This window comes from Strigops habroptila, chromosome 2 (genome assembly GCF_004027225.2).
Source record: "Strigops habroptila isolate Jane chromosome 2, bStrHab1.2.pri, whole genome shotgun sequence".
NCBI classification, from domain to species: domain Eukaryota; kingdom Metazoa; phylum Chordata; class Aves; order Psittaciformes; family Psittacidae; genus Strigops; species Strigops habroptila.
This window is the reverse complement of record NC_044278.2, coordinates 66,171,596-66,188,500: the sequence shown is the minus strand read 5'-3', so window position 1 is coordinate 66,188,500 and position 16,905 is coordinate 66,171,596. Positions and strand designations below refer to the sequence as shown.

The window sequence follows — 16,905 nt, the reverse complement described above, 5'->3', positions numbered from 1 at the left end:
AGTGGTCATTGTGCAGGGACCCTTTCATATGACTGTATGTGAAATTGACTGTGCTTCTTTTTGTAGTGTTAATTTATGACAGGAATTTATACTACAAATGAAAGTAACTTCTTATTTCTGACAGCTCTGCAAAGTTAGGTATCAGCAGTATTTTCCAGAGAGATTGTAAATTTATGTTTGTTTAGATGTTTGTAGCTATTTAAAAATGTTAACCTCCTAAATTAGTATGAAAGTAATCAGTTTGAATATGCTGTTTTAAAGTGATCTGAAAAACAGCATGTAGAAGTGAGAGTTCCTGAAATAACTCTTTCCCTTTTCTTTCCCTTTTCAGTGACTGCCTTGGTTGTAAGGAGGGAAAAAAAAAAAAAAAAAAAGCCACATTTTAATTTCCTCTTTTGGTTTCTCTTTGTGGAAAATGGCTTCTCAGTCTCTTTAAAATTCTTTAAGATATGTGGAAGGAAAAATGCAAGCAAATAATTAAAATATTTTATGATGGTGCTATATGCAGTTTATTTTAATTTTTCCATGAAACATGCTTCAAAATCTGTTTTTCTTCTTGCCTGTTTCGAGATGGGATAAAAAGTTTTCCCTTTAACTAGCTACTTTGGTCAATACTTTTTAATTGAAAATACTATTTTAAGAGCTCCAGATAGACTCACGGAGGTTGGTAGAAGGATTTGCACTCACGCTTGTGGATGTTGGATGGTGGTCTAACTGTGTTCATTGAAGGTGAATGCCAACATGATTGTATAAATATTACATTAGCATGCTCTTCTTAAAACAGTCTGCAAGAAACCCTTGGATTGCCCTACTCCAAAATTCATAAGCCAGTACAACTAAAATAGGAATAGCCTAAATAAGCGTGTATTTGCATTTGTGCTCAGAGCTGTGATGTGACTACTTGGTGTGCGAGGAGATGCTTGAAGTCGGTTAATGGTTTAGGTGCCAGTAGATGGCACTGGAGAGCACATCCCCCAGTTCTACAGGTCCAGAGTGTGGTCGTTGCGGCTGGTTTCTGTCTGAACTTCTTTCCATGGTGTTCTTAATGAAAGTTAGCGCATTTAAAGCCCACTGCTAAAACAGGGTCAATAGAACTTGCATTTGAAAACTGCTACCCTGTGAATGCGAACTGCGTATTTCAGTTTTTCTCCTGAAGGTCACCATCTTCATTCCAGTTCTCAACACTTGTTTTGCTTGTGCAATTTTTTCAAAGCATAAGTGATTTTAAATCAATACATCCATTCGAATATATAAAAGGCTGCAATGAGAAGAATTGGAATGGTACAATTAGAGGAACCCTGCTTCCCATTCTGAACAAAAGCAGTGTCGACAAAAATCTACAGGAGCAGGTCCACCTTTGTTGAACAACATTCCATTTCCTGTTTTATGGGCACTACACTAAGTGCAGTCCCTTGCCTTTGATGGAAATAAATGCACTGTTTGTCAGTCCCAGTGGAAGCAGAATTCTTGAATGAGCCTAAAGTTTCGTTTTATAAGAAAGCAAGTAAGAAAGAACAATCATTAGTGACTAGTCTCATGTTAGTTATTACTGATTTGTCAAAGCCTTCACCTATTCCATGTGGATAATGGACTTGCTCTGTCCTTGCCATAATTATTAGTCTAGACTGGAGACACGTCAGGTTAATATTTCCGCAGAGAAGGGTTTTCCTTTAAAACCAGATGGTGGCTTGAATCATGGGACTAGATCTGGAATGTGCTCCTGAAAAGACCACGATTTGGTCCTGTTGGCAAAGACTACTATACTGGGAATCACTCCCAGAAAAGGGAAAAACACGAATCGCAAATAAGCTGTTTCATTCCTTGTGGAAAGGATCTAGTGAAAAAGTCTGAAGAATGGCAGAGGGTAAAGGTATTTTACATTAACCATGAGTTTTATTTCATATTTGGCCTTGGCCTACTGCTGTACAGAAATTACCCAAATAATCTGATTGGTTTCTGGGAGTGTCAGGTAATACTTTTTGCTAAACTGTAATGACAACCATGGGTTATTTGATTAGGTTGCTATTTCTCCAGCTTTTGTCAGATAGATAATCTGAAACAAATGCCTTCAATTTGCCCTGAAAAGAGAAGATTAACTTTGCAATGATATTTTGGCCATGGCGACCTCTTCAAAGAAAGGTCTTAATAAAAAAAAGTAAAAAGTGTAATTCATGCCTCATTAGCACTTCTTATAATACATCTTGTGACTTAGAATAATTCCTGCTTTAAAGCTATTCTGAGAAGTCAGGAAACTTGTGAGATAGGGATTTCTGTGCTGATATCTGTACTGAGCTGAAAAGCTGAGAAAGGTGGTCATTCATTTTTGATTATGGAAGCAAAGTTTATCCAAGAAAGTTTCAGATTCTTACACAGTGTTTGTGAGCATTAGTGTGCCTAGCTAGCGCTGGTGAAGTAAAAGAGTCAGTATTTCCATTATGAAGTGTCATTTTCAGTATTTTGTAAAGTAATGGTCCCAAAAATTTCCTTCCATGTAGAAACTTGGCATGTAGATTCTCATTCCAGTTTTGGGGTTTTTTTTTACAGATTTTGAGACAAATCAGTTTGTTTTCAAGTTTCATGGGAGGTAATAAATTTTTATATGGCTTCAAATGCTTTATTACATTCCTGTAGCAGTGCAGGAATTCATTAAAAAGAGTTTTTCATTAAAAGGAATGTTTTCAGTACATACTATTAACCCGTGTTTTTTATTTATTTTTTATTTTAAATTTGAAAGTAGCTTGTCTGTGCACCTTGTCTTACTTAGCATATATTATTATTTCACAGGAACAGATTAGCTTATTATGGACTACCTGGCACTCTTCCGTCAGTGATCTGTAAATAAAGGACTATATTAAGCATTAAGTGTGTGAGAATAAGTCTTCAATTAGGCCTATGCTAGGAAAAGCCTTTGAAGGCAGCCTAAACTCAGATAACGCATTGCAGTGTTATCTAACTTAGATCTTTTTTCAAGCTAAAATCCAGGATATCTCTCCCCATTTGCCCACACTTTCATTAGGGGGGAAAAAAATGAGGTTAGCTCATGTGTGGACCAATTTACAACTAGGCTTGAATCATTTTTTTAATCTACACAGATGCTTTCTTGTAGTAGAGAGTAATAGAAATTGCTTTAATTTCTCTAAATTTCTTTAAAATTCTGTTTCAAGAGAAATGGAGTATTTTTAAAGGGTGCTTTCTGTCACTGAACACTGGTGCAAGATTAGATCCTCATAAATAAAAATTACCATAGTTCTATGTATTTGAATATGCCAGCCTTATACTTGCTGGTAATTGGATACAAATTATTTTAAGACATTATATCGAGGTAGAAGATCTAAAAACTTATATTCCATATAAAACCTAAAAAATTGACAGGCAATATGGAGTATCCTACTTGCTTGCCACAGTTCTTTGTATGATAAAATCACTCTTAAGCAACACCTCTGCAGAATTAATGTTGGAGCAGAACCGCCAGGAAGTTAACAATTCACAGAAATGAGCACTTTTCCCTTTATTGTCTCTGCATTTGAATCCACAATTCTCTGAAAAGCATGTTAACTTTCTTAATGAAGAAATAACTTCAGCATTGGGTTAAGTAATTATTATTTATAGAAACAAAGTGTGTTTGTAATGACATATTTAAAATTTGTAGACCTTTTCCTGATCTTTGCCCATCTGATTTCTGTGCTTGATTTTAATAATGAGTGATAATAGCAGAAATTACAATGAAAATAATAATGGTTCTTAATATAAATACATTATCTCGCCTCACAGAAACGTTTGAAAGCACGTGTATTCAGCAAACAAATGCAAGTCTGATACTCTGTTTTAGAGTACGTGTATTTTAGATCCACCTGAATCCATGTGAAATTGCAGAACTTCAACACAGGATTTTTCTCAGAAAGACAGGCATCACGATTGGCTGGGTGCCTATCTTTATAGCTGATGTTAATAGGCTCAGTAGGTACAAAGACCTATGAGAAAAGCATTTTGAATGCCCCTACTGAACAGATTCTTACAGAGACCAAAGTTTACCATTAAGCCAGGGTGATTCTGTTCTGGTCTCATATGAGGGAATCACTTGTAAGTTTAATGGTGGCACCAGTGTTACTACTTAAGATGCTGAATTTGACTGTTCCGAATGCATTATTGCTATTATCCTCATCATTGTTACAAAGAGTTCAAAATCAGGCCCCGGATCGAGTAATCCTCTACAGTTCCAGAGAAGATGTTGCAGGTGAATTTGTCTTATCATTCCGTGGCAGTGGGCGTCAGTGTTTCCTCTTCTGCTCCTCCAGCTGCCCTCTTTTTCTTTGTATATTAGGTTATTTCCTTGTATATTAGATTAGGCTGCCGTAGGAGAAATTGAAGCCATGGGTTTAGGAAAGACAGAGGCTGTTTTCATAAATTCAGACCCAGAGAATATATTTTGCATAGCAGCAGAGGGGTATACCACTCATCCTAGAACCCTAGAACTTTCTCCTGAATTTTTTATGTGAAAAGTTGAGGTTTGTAGTACATTGTTTCAGTAGCATCACTGTTACAATATTTAAGCCCTAAATGAGCATCATTTAGGCAGGAACTCTTCTGTCTCTGATAACTGCATTCCTGAACCCTCCCTTGGCCATTGCAGCTTTACTGCAAATGAAAGACTGAGAGAATCTTCACGGTGATTGACATCGAGAAGGGATCATTTCCCTCGGGCAGTGACTGTGGGTGACTCACTGTTATCTTTCCCTGCTGAACTGCAAATGTCTAATGAGAGCTCTGTGAAGGGAGAGACTGGCAGTCTGTTACTTATGTCAGGCCATGGGGAGGTTCAGATTTTCTTGGGTAACTTTGCAGTAATATCTCTGAACTGGAAAACCCTGGTGGAATTATTCCAGTGCAACAATCCCCTCATTTGTAAACCTCTCCTGTCAACCCCTGTCCCATTGTCCTTCCCCTTCCTCTTCTCCTTCCTTCTCTGCCCCCTTTGCCCCCCAAAAAACAACATTAGAAGAATACAATGTGACTGGAGAGACTCGATATTTTATGTAATGATTTCCTTTAATAACAATTGTAAAGCATGTAACTTTAAAAAAACCTGTATTAGAGTCAGACTGATTTCTTATGAAGTTGTATAAGAACAGGAGCATATAAAACATGGTCGAGTTGGCAAGTTCATTACATAGAACTTAGTTCTTGGCAGTCTTTCTGTGTCTTGGATGTTATAGCTACTATTGGATTGCTGGTGACAAAAAAGATGATGAAGCATTTTTCCTGGAATAAGTTTGGTTTTGTAATAATACAAAATTATGGTGACTTCATAGCCCTGCTTCAGAAGCAAAGATTTATTTTTTTTCTTTAATTATTATATTTTTTTAATTGGGATATATCCTAGTGCATATGTCCTATATGAGTAATGCATTATAATAGAACTAAAAATGTCCCTTAAAATTCAGGTATTTCTGAACATTTTGTTGTTGTCTTTAATATTAGTTAATTGATGCATAGCTTAGGAGATTTAACTGTGACTTTAGTTTAAATCTTGGGTGGAGGAATTTTCATCTAACTGTAGTGGTCAGTGAAGTCCCCTAAATAGCTGATGAGAAAAGATGGAGACCTGCCTAGGTCCTATCCTAGGAAATGTATGACAATGTAAGTGGGAACCATTATCCCTGGCAGCTGTCTGTCTTTTGCCTGGGAAGGAGAAGGGGGGCTTGGTGTCTACACGGCTGCCTTAAACAACATCTAAAGTTGAGGCTTGAATCCCTCTTCGAATGTACAGAAATCAGGGGAACACTTTAAAAAGTGCAGATTTAAATTTGTTTGTTTGTGTTTGTTTTTTCCTGAACACAGAAGAGTTTATTTTTCAAATGTTTCTTAGAAAGTTTCATGAGATAGAAACTTTTCAGAAGTTTCACAAACACTGAGGGCTAAGTTTCTAAGAGAAACATATTAAATATCCCTTGAATCATGATGAAATTGTGAAGACTGTCTGAACTGGTAGGCAGGGACAGCTTTTTGACTGACCATGTAACTGTGACGTTAGTTTTGTCCTCACTGCTGTCATTCTTACTGATATTAGTGGTGGTCTCATTGCTAGTAGTAACGCACAATTGCAGACCTTATTAAGTTCAAGGGCAGTCTCTTTTTTGTGACTTATTCTGCAAGATAAAAAAAAATCCCTTGTGTAAAAAAAACCAAAAAACAACCCAACCTTTATGTGATAAAGTTTTTGTTTGTTTCTTACTTGATTGGGGATTTTTTTTCTTGGTTAAGCCTTGTATCAAGCCCAGACAGTATCTGTTTTGCAACATTTAAAAGCCCCGTAGAGTTGTAATATTACAAGTTAAGCATACTTAAGTTTTTTTGTAAGGCTTGCTGTATAGAAAATGTTGCCTTTTGTCCATTACCTAACAGAATCTAAAGGGAATTAGGCAATAAATAAGTACATTAAATACATTTGCAGTATAGTGTGCAAAACAGTTAAACCAACTTGATACGCAGCTTGAAAGCCTGGCTGAAAAGATTACTAAACTCTGAAGGTATTTTTGGACTTCAAAAGTATTGTAAGGAGGTATTCAGTACTACTGCTGAGAAATTATCTTGCTTTTGCTGAACTATACATTACACAATTAATTTATACTTTATGACATATTTTTAAGTGCACATCTTGGAAAAGCTAACTTTAAAAACAAAACCAAAGAAATGCCATTCCAGTTCACATGCAGTGTTGTCACCAGAGCCGAAGGTCTTGTTTGGGTTAAATTCTACTCATGGGAAACAATCTGCAGGAAATAGAGCTTTGTTTCAATGTTCTTACCAATACACTTTTTTACTGTTTCCTCTATTCTTGTAGAAATCTATGACACTAGCTACCTGGCTAGATCAGTTTTGACTCTCATTTATGATCAGAACTACTAGAGGAAATGTCTGGTGTCCTGGATCTTTGCAGGTTCAGGTGATAATTGAATTTGTCATTGGTTTCTTCCCATGGTGGATGGAGCCACAGCTGTCCAAAGCAGCAATGGCAAGCTGCACAATTTCACTTGAGTTGTACCTTGGGGAAGCCACCCAAGTTAGACCGGATGTGGGACTGCTCTGAGGGATTTTGCTCAAAATTACGTATCTCTAGAGACAAGGCTGTGTAAGAAAATTTTCACACAGGACCTATAATAAATCTTGTCCTGCAGATTTTATGAGGGGAAAGGACAATGCAAGTCCAAATGTGGAATCTCTCTGCCTTTGTTTTTTATTTTTTTTCTTTCCTTCACAAATACCCATGTGATTGATTGATCGATTGATTGACTTGAACTACAAAAAGAGATTGGGCAAGCAAAAAGAAGTCAACCAACGTCATTGTTCTGTCCTTATGCAGAAGGAAAAGTGGTTTTTGCCAAGAAATATTTAGTGATTGGAGGGGATAAAAGACCGGAAGGGTCTTTTATTATCCTTTTTAGAAGTTCTTTATGGAAGGTGTGAAGGAATCATTTGGTAGTGGTTGTGCTACATTAATTTTTGTTTATTTCTGGAGATGGAGGCAAGATTGCTCATTTCTTTAATACTGCTATAGTTGTCTTTCTTGCTGTGCTAACGTTTAAATCTTTATTCCCTTATGGCACTATGTTTGGAACATGAAATTCATGACTTAATATGCTTGTAAGTACACTATGGGAGAGTCAGCGGTGCTCAGGACATTAGTCTGAAAACATGGTTTAATCTTCCTGTAGGGCAGTCTGGTGGGTTGTGCTGTGTGATTCTGAATCGGAAAGAAGAGTGCTACTAATGCTTTGCCTTTCCCGCAGCGAAGAAATTAAATAAAATGTATCTATTTGCTTTTATGCTCTGTTTGTTTATGTTCAATATGTGCTGTTGTCTAAGTTGTAGCGTAGCTTGGTGGTACCTGATGGATGATACTTAAGCCTACTTTGGGTTGCTATCTGTGTATTTCTCTTAGGTAGAAGCTCTCTTTGGTTTTACTTTTGCCCCCAATGGCATATTTTCACTGTGCATTTCAAACAGTGATGACCAATAGGTCTGATTACTCCATGCAGGCTGTGTCCCTTCAGAATGTATTATCTCAACAGGAACTTGGAGTGAAAAGAAAGCTATTTCCTTGTTTTCTAGCAATAAGTCAATGGACTCTTAAGAGGACAAGCTTTGCCACAGATGCAATTCTTAGGCTATGAGCAAGCAGAAGATAAAAGAGATCAAAAGCTTCAAATTCTGGTGAGGGGGAAAAGGCTGCTGTTAGCAAGCGGCCAAAAGCTGTAGCAACACAACCATTCTCTAAGAAGTGAAAACTTAAAAGGAACTTTCAAAATGTGTATCAAACAAAATCTAGTGTATGTTCTCTTTGGACAAAGGAGCATATGCAGACTCACCACTTTGTGTCTCTCAGTGAAAGGTAAACAAGAGTCTTGTTTGATTGGTCTCTTTTATATTAGCCTAGTTACATAGGAGACAGTGGGGGAAGGATCAGCTTAGAAGCTGGAAGGATTGTGCTCAGCAAAACTGGTTTTATTGTTCAGGGAGTTGAGTTTTAACTGCTGGGCTGAATTACTATATAAAATACAGCTTTGCAGTAACTTATGTTTTATTAGAGAATTATATTTCATTTGAACATAGTTCTCTTTTTAAGGATTCACAACTTTAGCTGACCTAAACAGTAACTGAAGCTGAGAGAAACCACTAAATTATCTGTGGTACTAAAGCAGCATTCAGGCTGTCATTTGAAGTATCTCATATTTCTTTCTTGCTGTACATAAAAGCATTTATTGCAGAGGACTTTGAGGTTTGTTACGTTAACAAACACGTTAAGTTCTGAAGATGAAATCTGTCTTCCTAAAGAAATAAAGGTAATTATCTAATTAATTTACATTTAGATATGCAATCACATATGATTTGTGAGTCCTTATAGTCTTCTGTGACTTTTATACAAAAGCAGGTGGTTGTTACATACACCCAGGAGATGCAGTTTTCATCAGTGGAATATATGCTGGAATTCAGAGATACCACTCTTCACACTGTTCTTGTAGGCAGCATTAGGAATAAAATCTTTTAGTGCAGTGACAACACAGAAGAATTATATGGTTGAGACATTTTATTATCGCAAAATTTAGTTACAGTCTTGTTTTCTTGGGGAGTAGTGTTGCCAGGTCATTTTCCATTCTCTACAAATAAATAGTGGAAACTACTGTGCCTCTGAAATCCTAAATTTGGAGGGAAAATTCTTCTCAATTTATTGCCTTTTCCCATTAAGGGAAAATGCTTCCCAGATAATTGAAGAATTTAGGCAATGGTAGTTGATTGTGGAAGAGATTTAGTCTCCAAGATAGATTCATGAGAATGTTACTAGAGGTTTCACAGGAAGTTCTGCGTGTTGTACAGAGAGTGGGAGAGATAATGAGCTGTAACATACTGATTAGGACTCCAAACCCATTATGGTTTGGGTTTTTTGCTCTTCTCCATTTGAATTAGATTAGGTGATGCTGCAATTTGTTGCACCCTTTTCCTTTTCCTAACATAAAATGCTTTATAGCTTTGTATCTTTGAAACACTTGTAAAGCTTATGCATATACAGATATGCACACTAAGAGTCTGAACAGAATTTGGTAAATACATGTACAAAGATTTTTCCCACACTCCCATACACATGTGTTCACCTAAACCAGATTGAATTATTATGAGACTGAGTGTCTCTCAGATCACAATATATTTTGTTGGTCAGAGGTCTAGCATTAATAGAGTGATAGAATGAGAATGACAAATCCCTAAATAGTTTTTTTGTTTGATTCCTCTCCCACCCCTACCCTCCTTTATTTCATTCTACTCTGAGTGGCACTGGGCAAATTAGGCTGCTGCTTGAGGTCCTTTTCTGTTACTTCACATTTGGCATACTTCACCTTGTCCTACCATAATCCCAAACTGTTCCTTAAACCTTCATAAACATAGCCAGACCTTTTATAAATCCTTAACAAAGACACTTACATCATCATCATCAGGGAAAGTGATCTTTTTTTCCTGTTCTGATATCTATATGCCTTCTACAGCACTAATCCATTAATAAAGATAAAAATGCTTGGTTAAGTAATACAGGACACATAACAACATTCCTGGTTTATCCATCTGCTTACTCTTATTGATCTAATTACAGATTAATTATCTGCATGGGTGCACTTGTCTTCTAAACTGTATGTAGATTCATTTCAATCTGCATTCCTCTAAAACCTTTGCAAGGAAAAAAAAAACCAAAACAAAACCCAAAAAACTCATGAGTCAAATGTCTCACTGGCATTCATGGTCCATGGTCCAGAGTTGCTGAAGTAATCTATCTGAGCATCCTGCATGGAGTAATTTCATTATGGTGATCAGCATTAAACATGTGCCCTGTATTAAACATAGAATCATAGAATGGTTTGGGTTGGAAAGGACCTTAAGATCATCTAGTTATAACCCCCCTGCCATGGGCTGGGACACCTCACACTAGACCATGTCACCCAAGGCTCCGTCCAACCTGGCCTTGAACACTGCCAGGGATGGAGCATTTACCACTTCCTTGGGCAACCCATTCCAGTGCTTCACCACCTTCACAGAAAAGAACTTCTTCCTTATATCTAACCTGAACTTCCTCTGTTTAAGTTTAAACCCGTTACCCCTTGTCCTATTGCTACAGTCTCTAATGAAGAGTCCCTCTCTGGCATCCTTGTAGGCCCCCTTCAGATACTGGAAGGCTGCTATGAGTTCTCCATGCAGGTTCTCTTCTCCAGGCTGAACAGCCCCAACTTTCTCAGCCTGTCTTCATATGAGAGGTGCTCCAGCCCCCTGATCATCCTCGTGGCCCTCCTCTGGACTTGCTCCAACAGCTCCATGTCCTTTTTATGTTGAGGACACCAGAACTGTACACAATACTCCAAGTGAGATCTCACAAGAGCAGAGTAGAGGGGCAGGATCATCTCCTTCAACCTGGTGGTCACGCTTCTTTTGATGCAGCCCAGGATACAGTTGGCTTTCTGGGCTGCGAGCACACACTGCCAGCTCATGTTAAGTTTCTCATCAACCAACACACCCAAGTCCTTCTCTGCAGGGCTGCTCTGAATCTTTTCTCTTCCCAACCTGTAGCTGTGCCTGGGATTGCCCCGGCTCAGTAGTAGGACCTGGCACTTGGCGTGGTTGAACTTCATGAGGTTGGCATTGGCCCACCTCTCAAGCATGTCAAGGTCCCTCTGGATGGCATTGCTTCCCTCCAGTGAATCAACTGTCGTCGACAAACTTGCTGAGGGTGCACTTGATCCCACTGTCCATGTTGCCAACAAAGATATTGAACAAGACAGGTCCTAACACTGACCCCTGAGGAAAACCACTTGTTATTGTTTTCCAACTGGACATGGAGCCACTGACCACAACTGTCAATGGAAAACATGCTAAGGCACATGAAAAACAATGAGGTGGTTGGTGACAGCCAACATGGCTTCACTAAGGGGAAATCCTGCCTGACCAATTTGGTGGCCTTCTATGATGGAGCCACGGAACTGATGGACAGCGGCAGAGCAGTTGATGTCATCTACCTGGACTTGTGCAAAGCATTCGACACTGTCCCACATGACATCCTTGTCTCTAAATTGGAGAGACATCAATCTGATAGATGGACCACTCAGTGGATAAAAAACTGGCTCGATGGCCGCACGCAAAGAGTTGTGGTAAATGGCTCGATGTCCAGTTGGAAACCTGTAACGAGTGGTGTCCCTCAGGGATCGGTGTTGGGACCGGTCCTGTTCAACATCTTTGTCGGCGACATGGACAGTGGGATTGAGTGCGCCCTCAGCAAGTTTGCCAATGACACCAAGCTGTGTGGTTCGGTTGATATGCTGGAGGGAAGGGATGCCATCCAGAGGGACCTTGACACGCTTGTGAGGTGGGCCGATGCCAACCTTATGAAGTTTAACCAAGCCAAGTGCAAGGTCCTACACCTGGGTCGGGGCAACCCCAGGCACTGCTACAGGCTGGGCAGAGAAGAGATTCAGAGCAGCCCTGCAGAAAAGGACTTGGGGGTGTTGGTTGACGAAAAGCTTAACATGAGCCGGCAGTGTGCACTTGCAGCCCAGAAAGCCAACCGTATCCTGGGCTGCATCAAAAGAAGCGTGACCAGCAGGTCGAAGGAGGTGATCCTGCCCCTCTACTCTGCTCTTGTGAGACCCCACTTGGAGTACTGCGTACAGTTCTGGTGTCCTCAACATAAAAAGGACATGGAGCTGTTGGAGCGAGTCCAGAGGAGGGTCACGAGGATGATAAGAGGGCTGGAGCACCTCCCATATGAAGACAGGCTGAGAGAGTTGGGGCTGTTCAGCCTGGAGAAGAGAAGGCTGCGTGGTGACCTCATAGCAGCCTTCCAGTATCTGAAGGGGGCCTACAAGGATGCTGGGGAGGGACTCTTCCTTAGGGACTGTAGTGGTAGGACAAGGGGTAATGGGTTCAAACTTAAACAGAGGAAGTTTAGATTAGATATAAGGAAGAAGTTCTTTACAGTGAGGGTGGTGAAGCACTGGAATGGGTTGCCCAGGGAGGTTGTGGATTTTTTTTGCTCCATCCCTGGCGGTGTTCAAGGCCAGGTTGGACAGAGCCTTGAGCCACATGGTTTAGGGCAAGGTGTCCCTGCCCATGGCAGGGGGGTTGGAACTAGATGATCTTAAGGTCCTTTCCAACCCTTACGATTCTATGATTCTATGATTCTATGATTCTTTATCCACTGTGTGGTCCATCCATCAAATTGATGTCTCTCCAATTTAGAGACAAGGATGTTGTGCAGGACAGTGTCGAACGCTTTGCACAAGTCCAGGTAGATGATGTCAACTGCTCTGCCCTGTCCATCAGTTCTGTAACCCCATCACAGAAGGCCACCAAATTGGTCAGGCAGGTTTTGCCCTAGTGAAGCCATGTTGGCTGTCACTAACTTGTTTTTCATGTGCCTTCGCATGCTTTCCAGCAGAATCTGCTCCAAGATTTTGCCAGGCACAGAGGTGAGACTGACTGTTCTAGAATTCCCTGGGTCTTCTATTTTCCCCTTTTTGAAGATGGGATTATGTTTCCCATTTTCCAGACGTTGGGAGCTTCACCTGACTTCCATGATTTTTCAACTATGATGCACAGTGTCTTAGCAGCGTCGCCAGCTCCTTCAGGACCCGTGTTTGGATTTCATCAGGTCCCATGGACTTGTGCACGTTCAGATTCCTAAGATGATCTCACACCTGATCCTCTCCTACAACGAGCAAATCTTGCATTAGCCAAATGAATTAACTTCGGAGTCAGAGTCTTAAACTTTCCAGCCCATGTCTTAGGCTTCAGAGTGTACAATATGCAAGATTGAGATGTTGGACTTGCAGCATCCTTCACTAGGTTTCATCTTACTTCAATATCATCTGAATAAATACAGACTGTGGAGCCTTCCATACCTAGCAGTACAGGAGAAGGTCTGCTTTATTTTAATTGGCCTAACATTTGTTTTACTCTTGTATTTTGGGTTCTCCTCATCCATTAACATTTTGGTTACAAGCCTACATTTCTCTATATAATGTCCTTTTTAAGTGTCTCACAAATAGATCTTAATAATATCATTATGTGGCTTGCTTGTTCCTTTCATTTGTCTATTTTCTTGTGCTTTAATAAGGAGAACATATCCTGTGGCTTTAATCAGGATTTAAGATGGCTTTATGTAGTACACAACATTTGGCAGCACGTTCTTTTGTGACTCTTCAGTACTTACTAGCTTTCTACCTATCTTCAGCACCTGACTGCCCATTGGCAAATTGCCTTCAAATCACAAGTTTTTCCTCCTCGTGTAATTTTGAGTCAGGTTCTTCAAATTCAGCTAAGACAAAAAACTACTGTATTAAAATTGCCATTTTGAAATAGTTTGCCATATTAATTTTTCTTTCTTTTTGATGGCAAAAAGAATTTACTTAAATTCTGACCTATAGTTCTCATCTTTTTCACCTCTGTTTTGCTTTTGTGAGTGGTTACTGGAGTAAACTGTCCTCTGAGTAATACTAGATATGCTTTTGGTGTATGGTACTGGCGGTGATTAGTTGGAGCAGCCAAAACAGAGCCAGGGACTGAAATAACAGTTAAGCAGCATAGATGATCAGGTCTGATGCTGGGGCTCCCTCCCTAGCTCTCCTTTATTTAGCACTATACCTCCATCCCTTGAAGTGTTTACAGTATGATGGATGTCTTTTTAGAATATCTCTTACAGTTGAAGTTATGAGTTTGCTGAAAAGATTGCTGTTTAGAAGCTTTATAATAATTTATGCATGAAATCAGTCTAAATAAATGCTCTTGTCCTTCCTAGCTTTAATGTGTTAAGCATATGTGTAATGACTGAGTTGTCAGCAAAGCATTCTCAATAATAAAGGTACTTTATATTTCTCTCTGAAAGATTATGATTCCTATATTTCACAGATATTTTTGACTATTTGGAATAAAAGACCCCAACTGTTCTGCTCTCCTCCGTATACCCGTAGCATTCATGTTTTGTCTATGGGGTTATAAAATTGCATATATGATTATCCTTGGCTCCTGTACACTTTCCTGCTGGGCTGTACTGCCTTCTAGATGCATTCAGTTTTAACTATTGTTGGGGGTATAGACTGCAGCTAAAGAAACAGGGATATTTGTCCTCTGTTTCCTCCAGCAGTTCAGTATTGCAGATGTTCTTCCTTTTCATGCTTTTTGTTCAAGTCTTCAATTCACTACTGTTTTCATCAGCTGTGTAGTTTGTTAGCCTATTCTGTCTCTTATCTTTAATGTCCAAAGGCATTGTTTAACTTTTAGTACAGTTCCTGGATTGTTACAATGCTACCGTTTGCATTTTCCAGGCTGGAGAGTTTTGTATCTGTGGCTTAAATCATGTAATGACTTATACATGCCTTTTATACAGTGGAAATCCTTGCAATTTCAGTGGGAACAGTCACAGGGTACAAATTTTATAGAGTGACAAAATGTTGATAAAAGTTTACCAGTAAACAGCATTTTTGAGAATGAGACAATATATTTCTAGGAGCTGTAGTTTCTAATACTAGAGGCACTCTATCCTACTGTGTTTTGGTTTTTTTCTTCATTTGCAGTTGTATATTTTTAACCCAATATATGAGTACTCCTTTGAGTTGCTGTTGTTTTTGAAGCACTGCAATGGGTTTCTGAGGAGATAGACAGGTAATAAGCCTAACCAGATGGAGAAGACTGTAGTTGTGCCACTGACTTCAAGAGGTCCAGCATTTAGCCCCTGAGCTTTAGTGGCTCAATGAAATGCTGCTGCATACCCCTCCTCTTTGCCATTTATCAACTGCAAATTCTCCAAAGTACTTACTGTCTTGTGCTGTGAGCTGGGTGAGTACCCAGGGTGTGGGTAAGTGGCCAATGTAATTGTTGCCAGGAAAACTGGAAGTCCCAGTCCTTCTTCCTTACTCTTTTGTAGCCCTGTGCCGGTTTCTAGCCATATGGTTCCACCCGTTCCCTTGTGCCAGCTTTTGCAGTAAGACAATTCATCTTACTAGTCTGGCAGGAAGCTAGTCAGGTTTTCTTCTGCTGTGTTTTTCTGCCAGATTAGTAAAATGCGTTGGCTTGCCAAAGGATCTGATGACAGCTTACTTTCCATACTGACAACTGTCTGAGAAAAGAGCTCTGACAAACCGTATACTGTCTCTGCAGCAGTCTTCTCCACAGCCCAACTTCTTCCCAAGAGCCCATGAGTTCGATTTTGGGGAACACATGCTGGATGTAAGTAGCGGTCAAACACTGGTATGCAAGATCCTTGATTTGAGTGTGCTATTTTCCCCTCTGGAATTTCCCTTGTGGCATGAAATCACTTGCTTTGGGTAGCTGGATAATCAGAAAAAGAAGTCTCATTCATCTTGATTTGAAGGTCAGCTGTGAAGAACGCCTCTTGTGTCTTTCTTTAGTGCAGTTCTGTGCTGCTTAGAGCCGGCGTCTGTAGGTGCTACGCCACTATTAATTCAGGAAATATCTTTGGAGGTTCTCTACAGAAGGCAATGTTGCCTGTCTTTCCTGGAATCTGGTGTAAAGCAACTTAGGCCTGACTTTAGGTGGGCCTAGTTTTAGAGTAGACGTTGCTTGGAGGAAGAGACTGTCTACTGCTGCTGAATCATTTCAAGATGACTAAGGACATTGCAGGGCATAGGTTGGGGGCTGGTAGTGAAGGCCTGCTCTTCAGCAGTGACAAGAATAAAGATAGCAATGTATTTGCTCCAGAAAAAAAACAAACACAGTAGGATTTTTGCTCCCTTATCCCCTCCGTAGTAAAAGCTATGTTTCTGCATGCAGGTGTGATCTGTTCATACTGATGCAGTGGAGGGTCCTGCTAGGTATGGGGCATCTGTGTCCTTAGACATGTGCATAAGAAATTAATAGAGAAGGCACACTGCATAGGACCATCCTCTTCAGGTGGTCTTTAGGCAAGCTGAATTTGCAAGTGGGAGAAGACTGAGCCTGTAGGGTGTTTTCTTGCTGCCTGCCTGTTCCTGGGTTAGTACATGAACAAATATGCCTCATGGATAAGGAGCCCAGACCATGTCTGAAGTTTCCTCCTTTTGTTGAGAAGTGCTGGCAGTTACTGTTATGAGTCAAACAGGAAATTTTGTGTAGGCCATGGGTGTGCTGGGTTGCTGGCACGTGGATGGTGGTGTGGGGATGGGACCAGCCTAGGAAAATCTTCCTGGGTTAGTGGATAAGTACTGACCCTCAGCGTTTACTGACCTAGGTATGCTCTGCCCATGGTGGTCGGAAGATACTCCAAGAGCCTGAAATGGAAATAGTTTACTCCATTTTAGTGCCATAACTTTTCATGAATAAATCTACCATGGAAATGGCCAAAGAGAACAAAAAGTGCATTCCTGAAACAGAAATTTTCTG

General features: G+C 39.8%; 1 long non-coding RNA gene across 2 annotated transcripts in view; it reads left to right on the top strand.

Annotated features, from left to right (window-relative positions):
• LOC115604586 overlaps positions 1-16,905 on the top strand; it is a 111,287-nt gene that overhangs the window by 8,974 nt on the left and 85,408 nt on the right. The window lies entirely within an intron of this gene.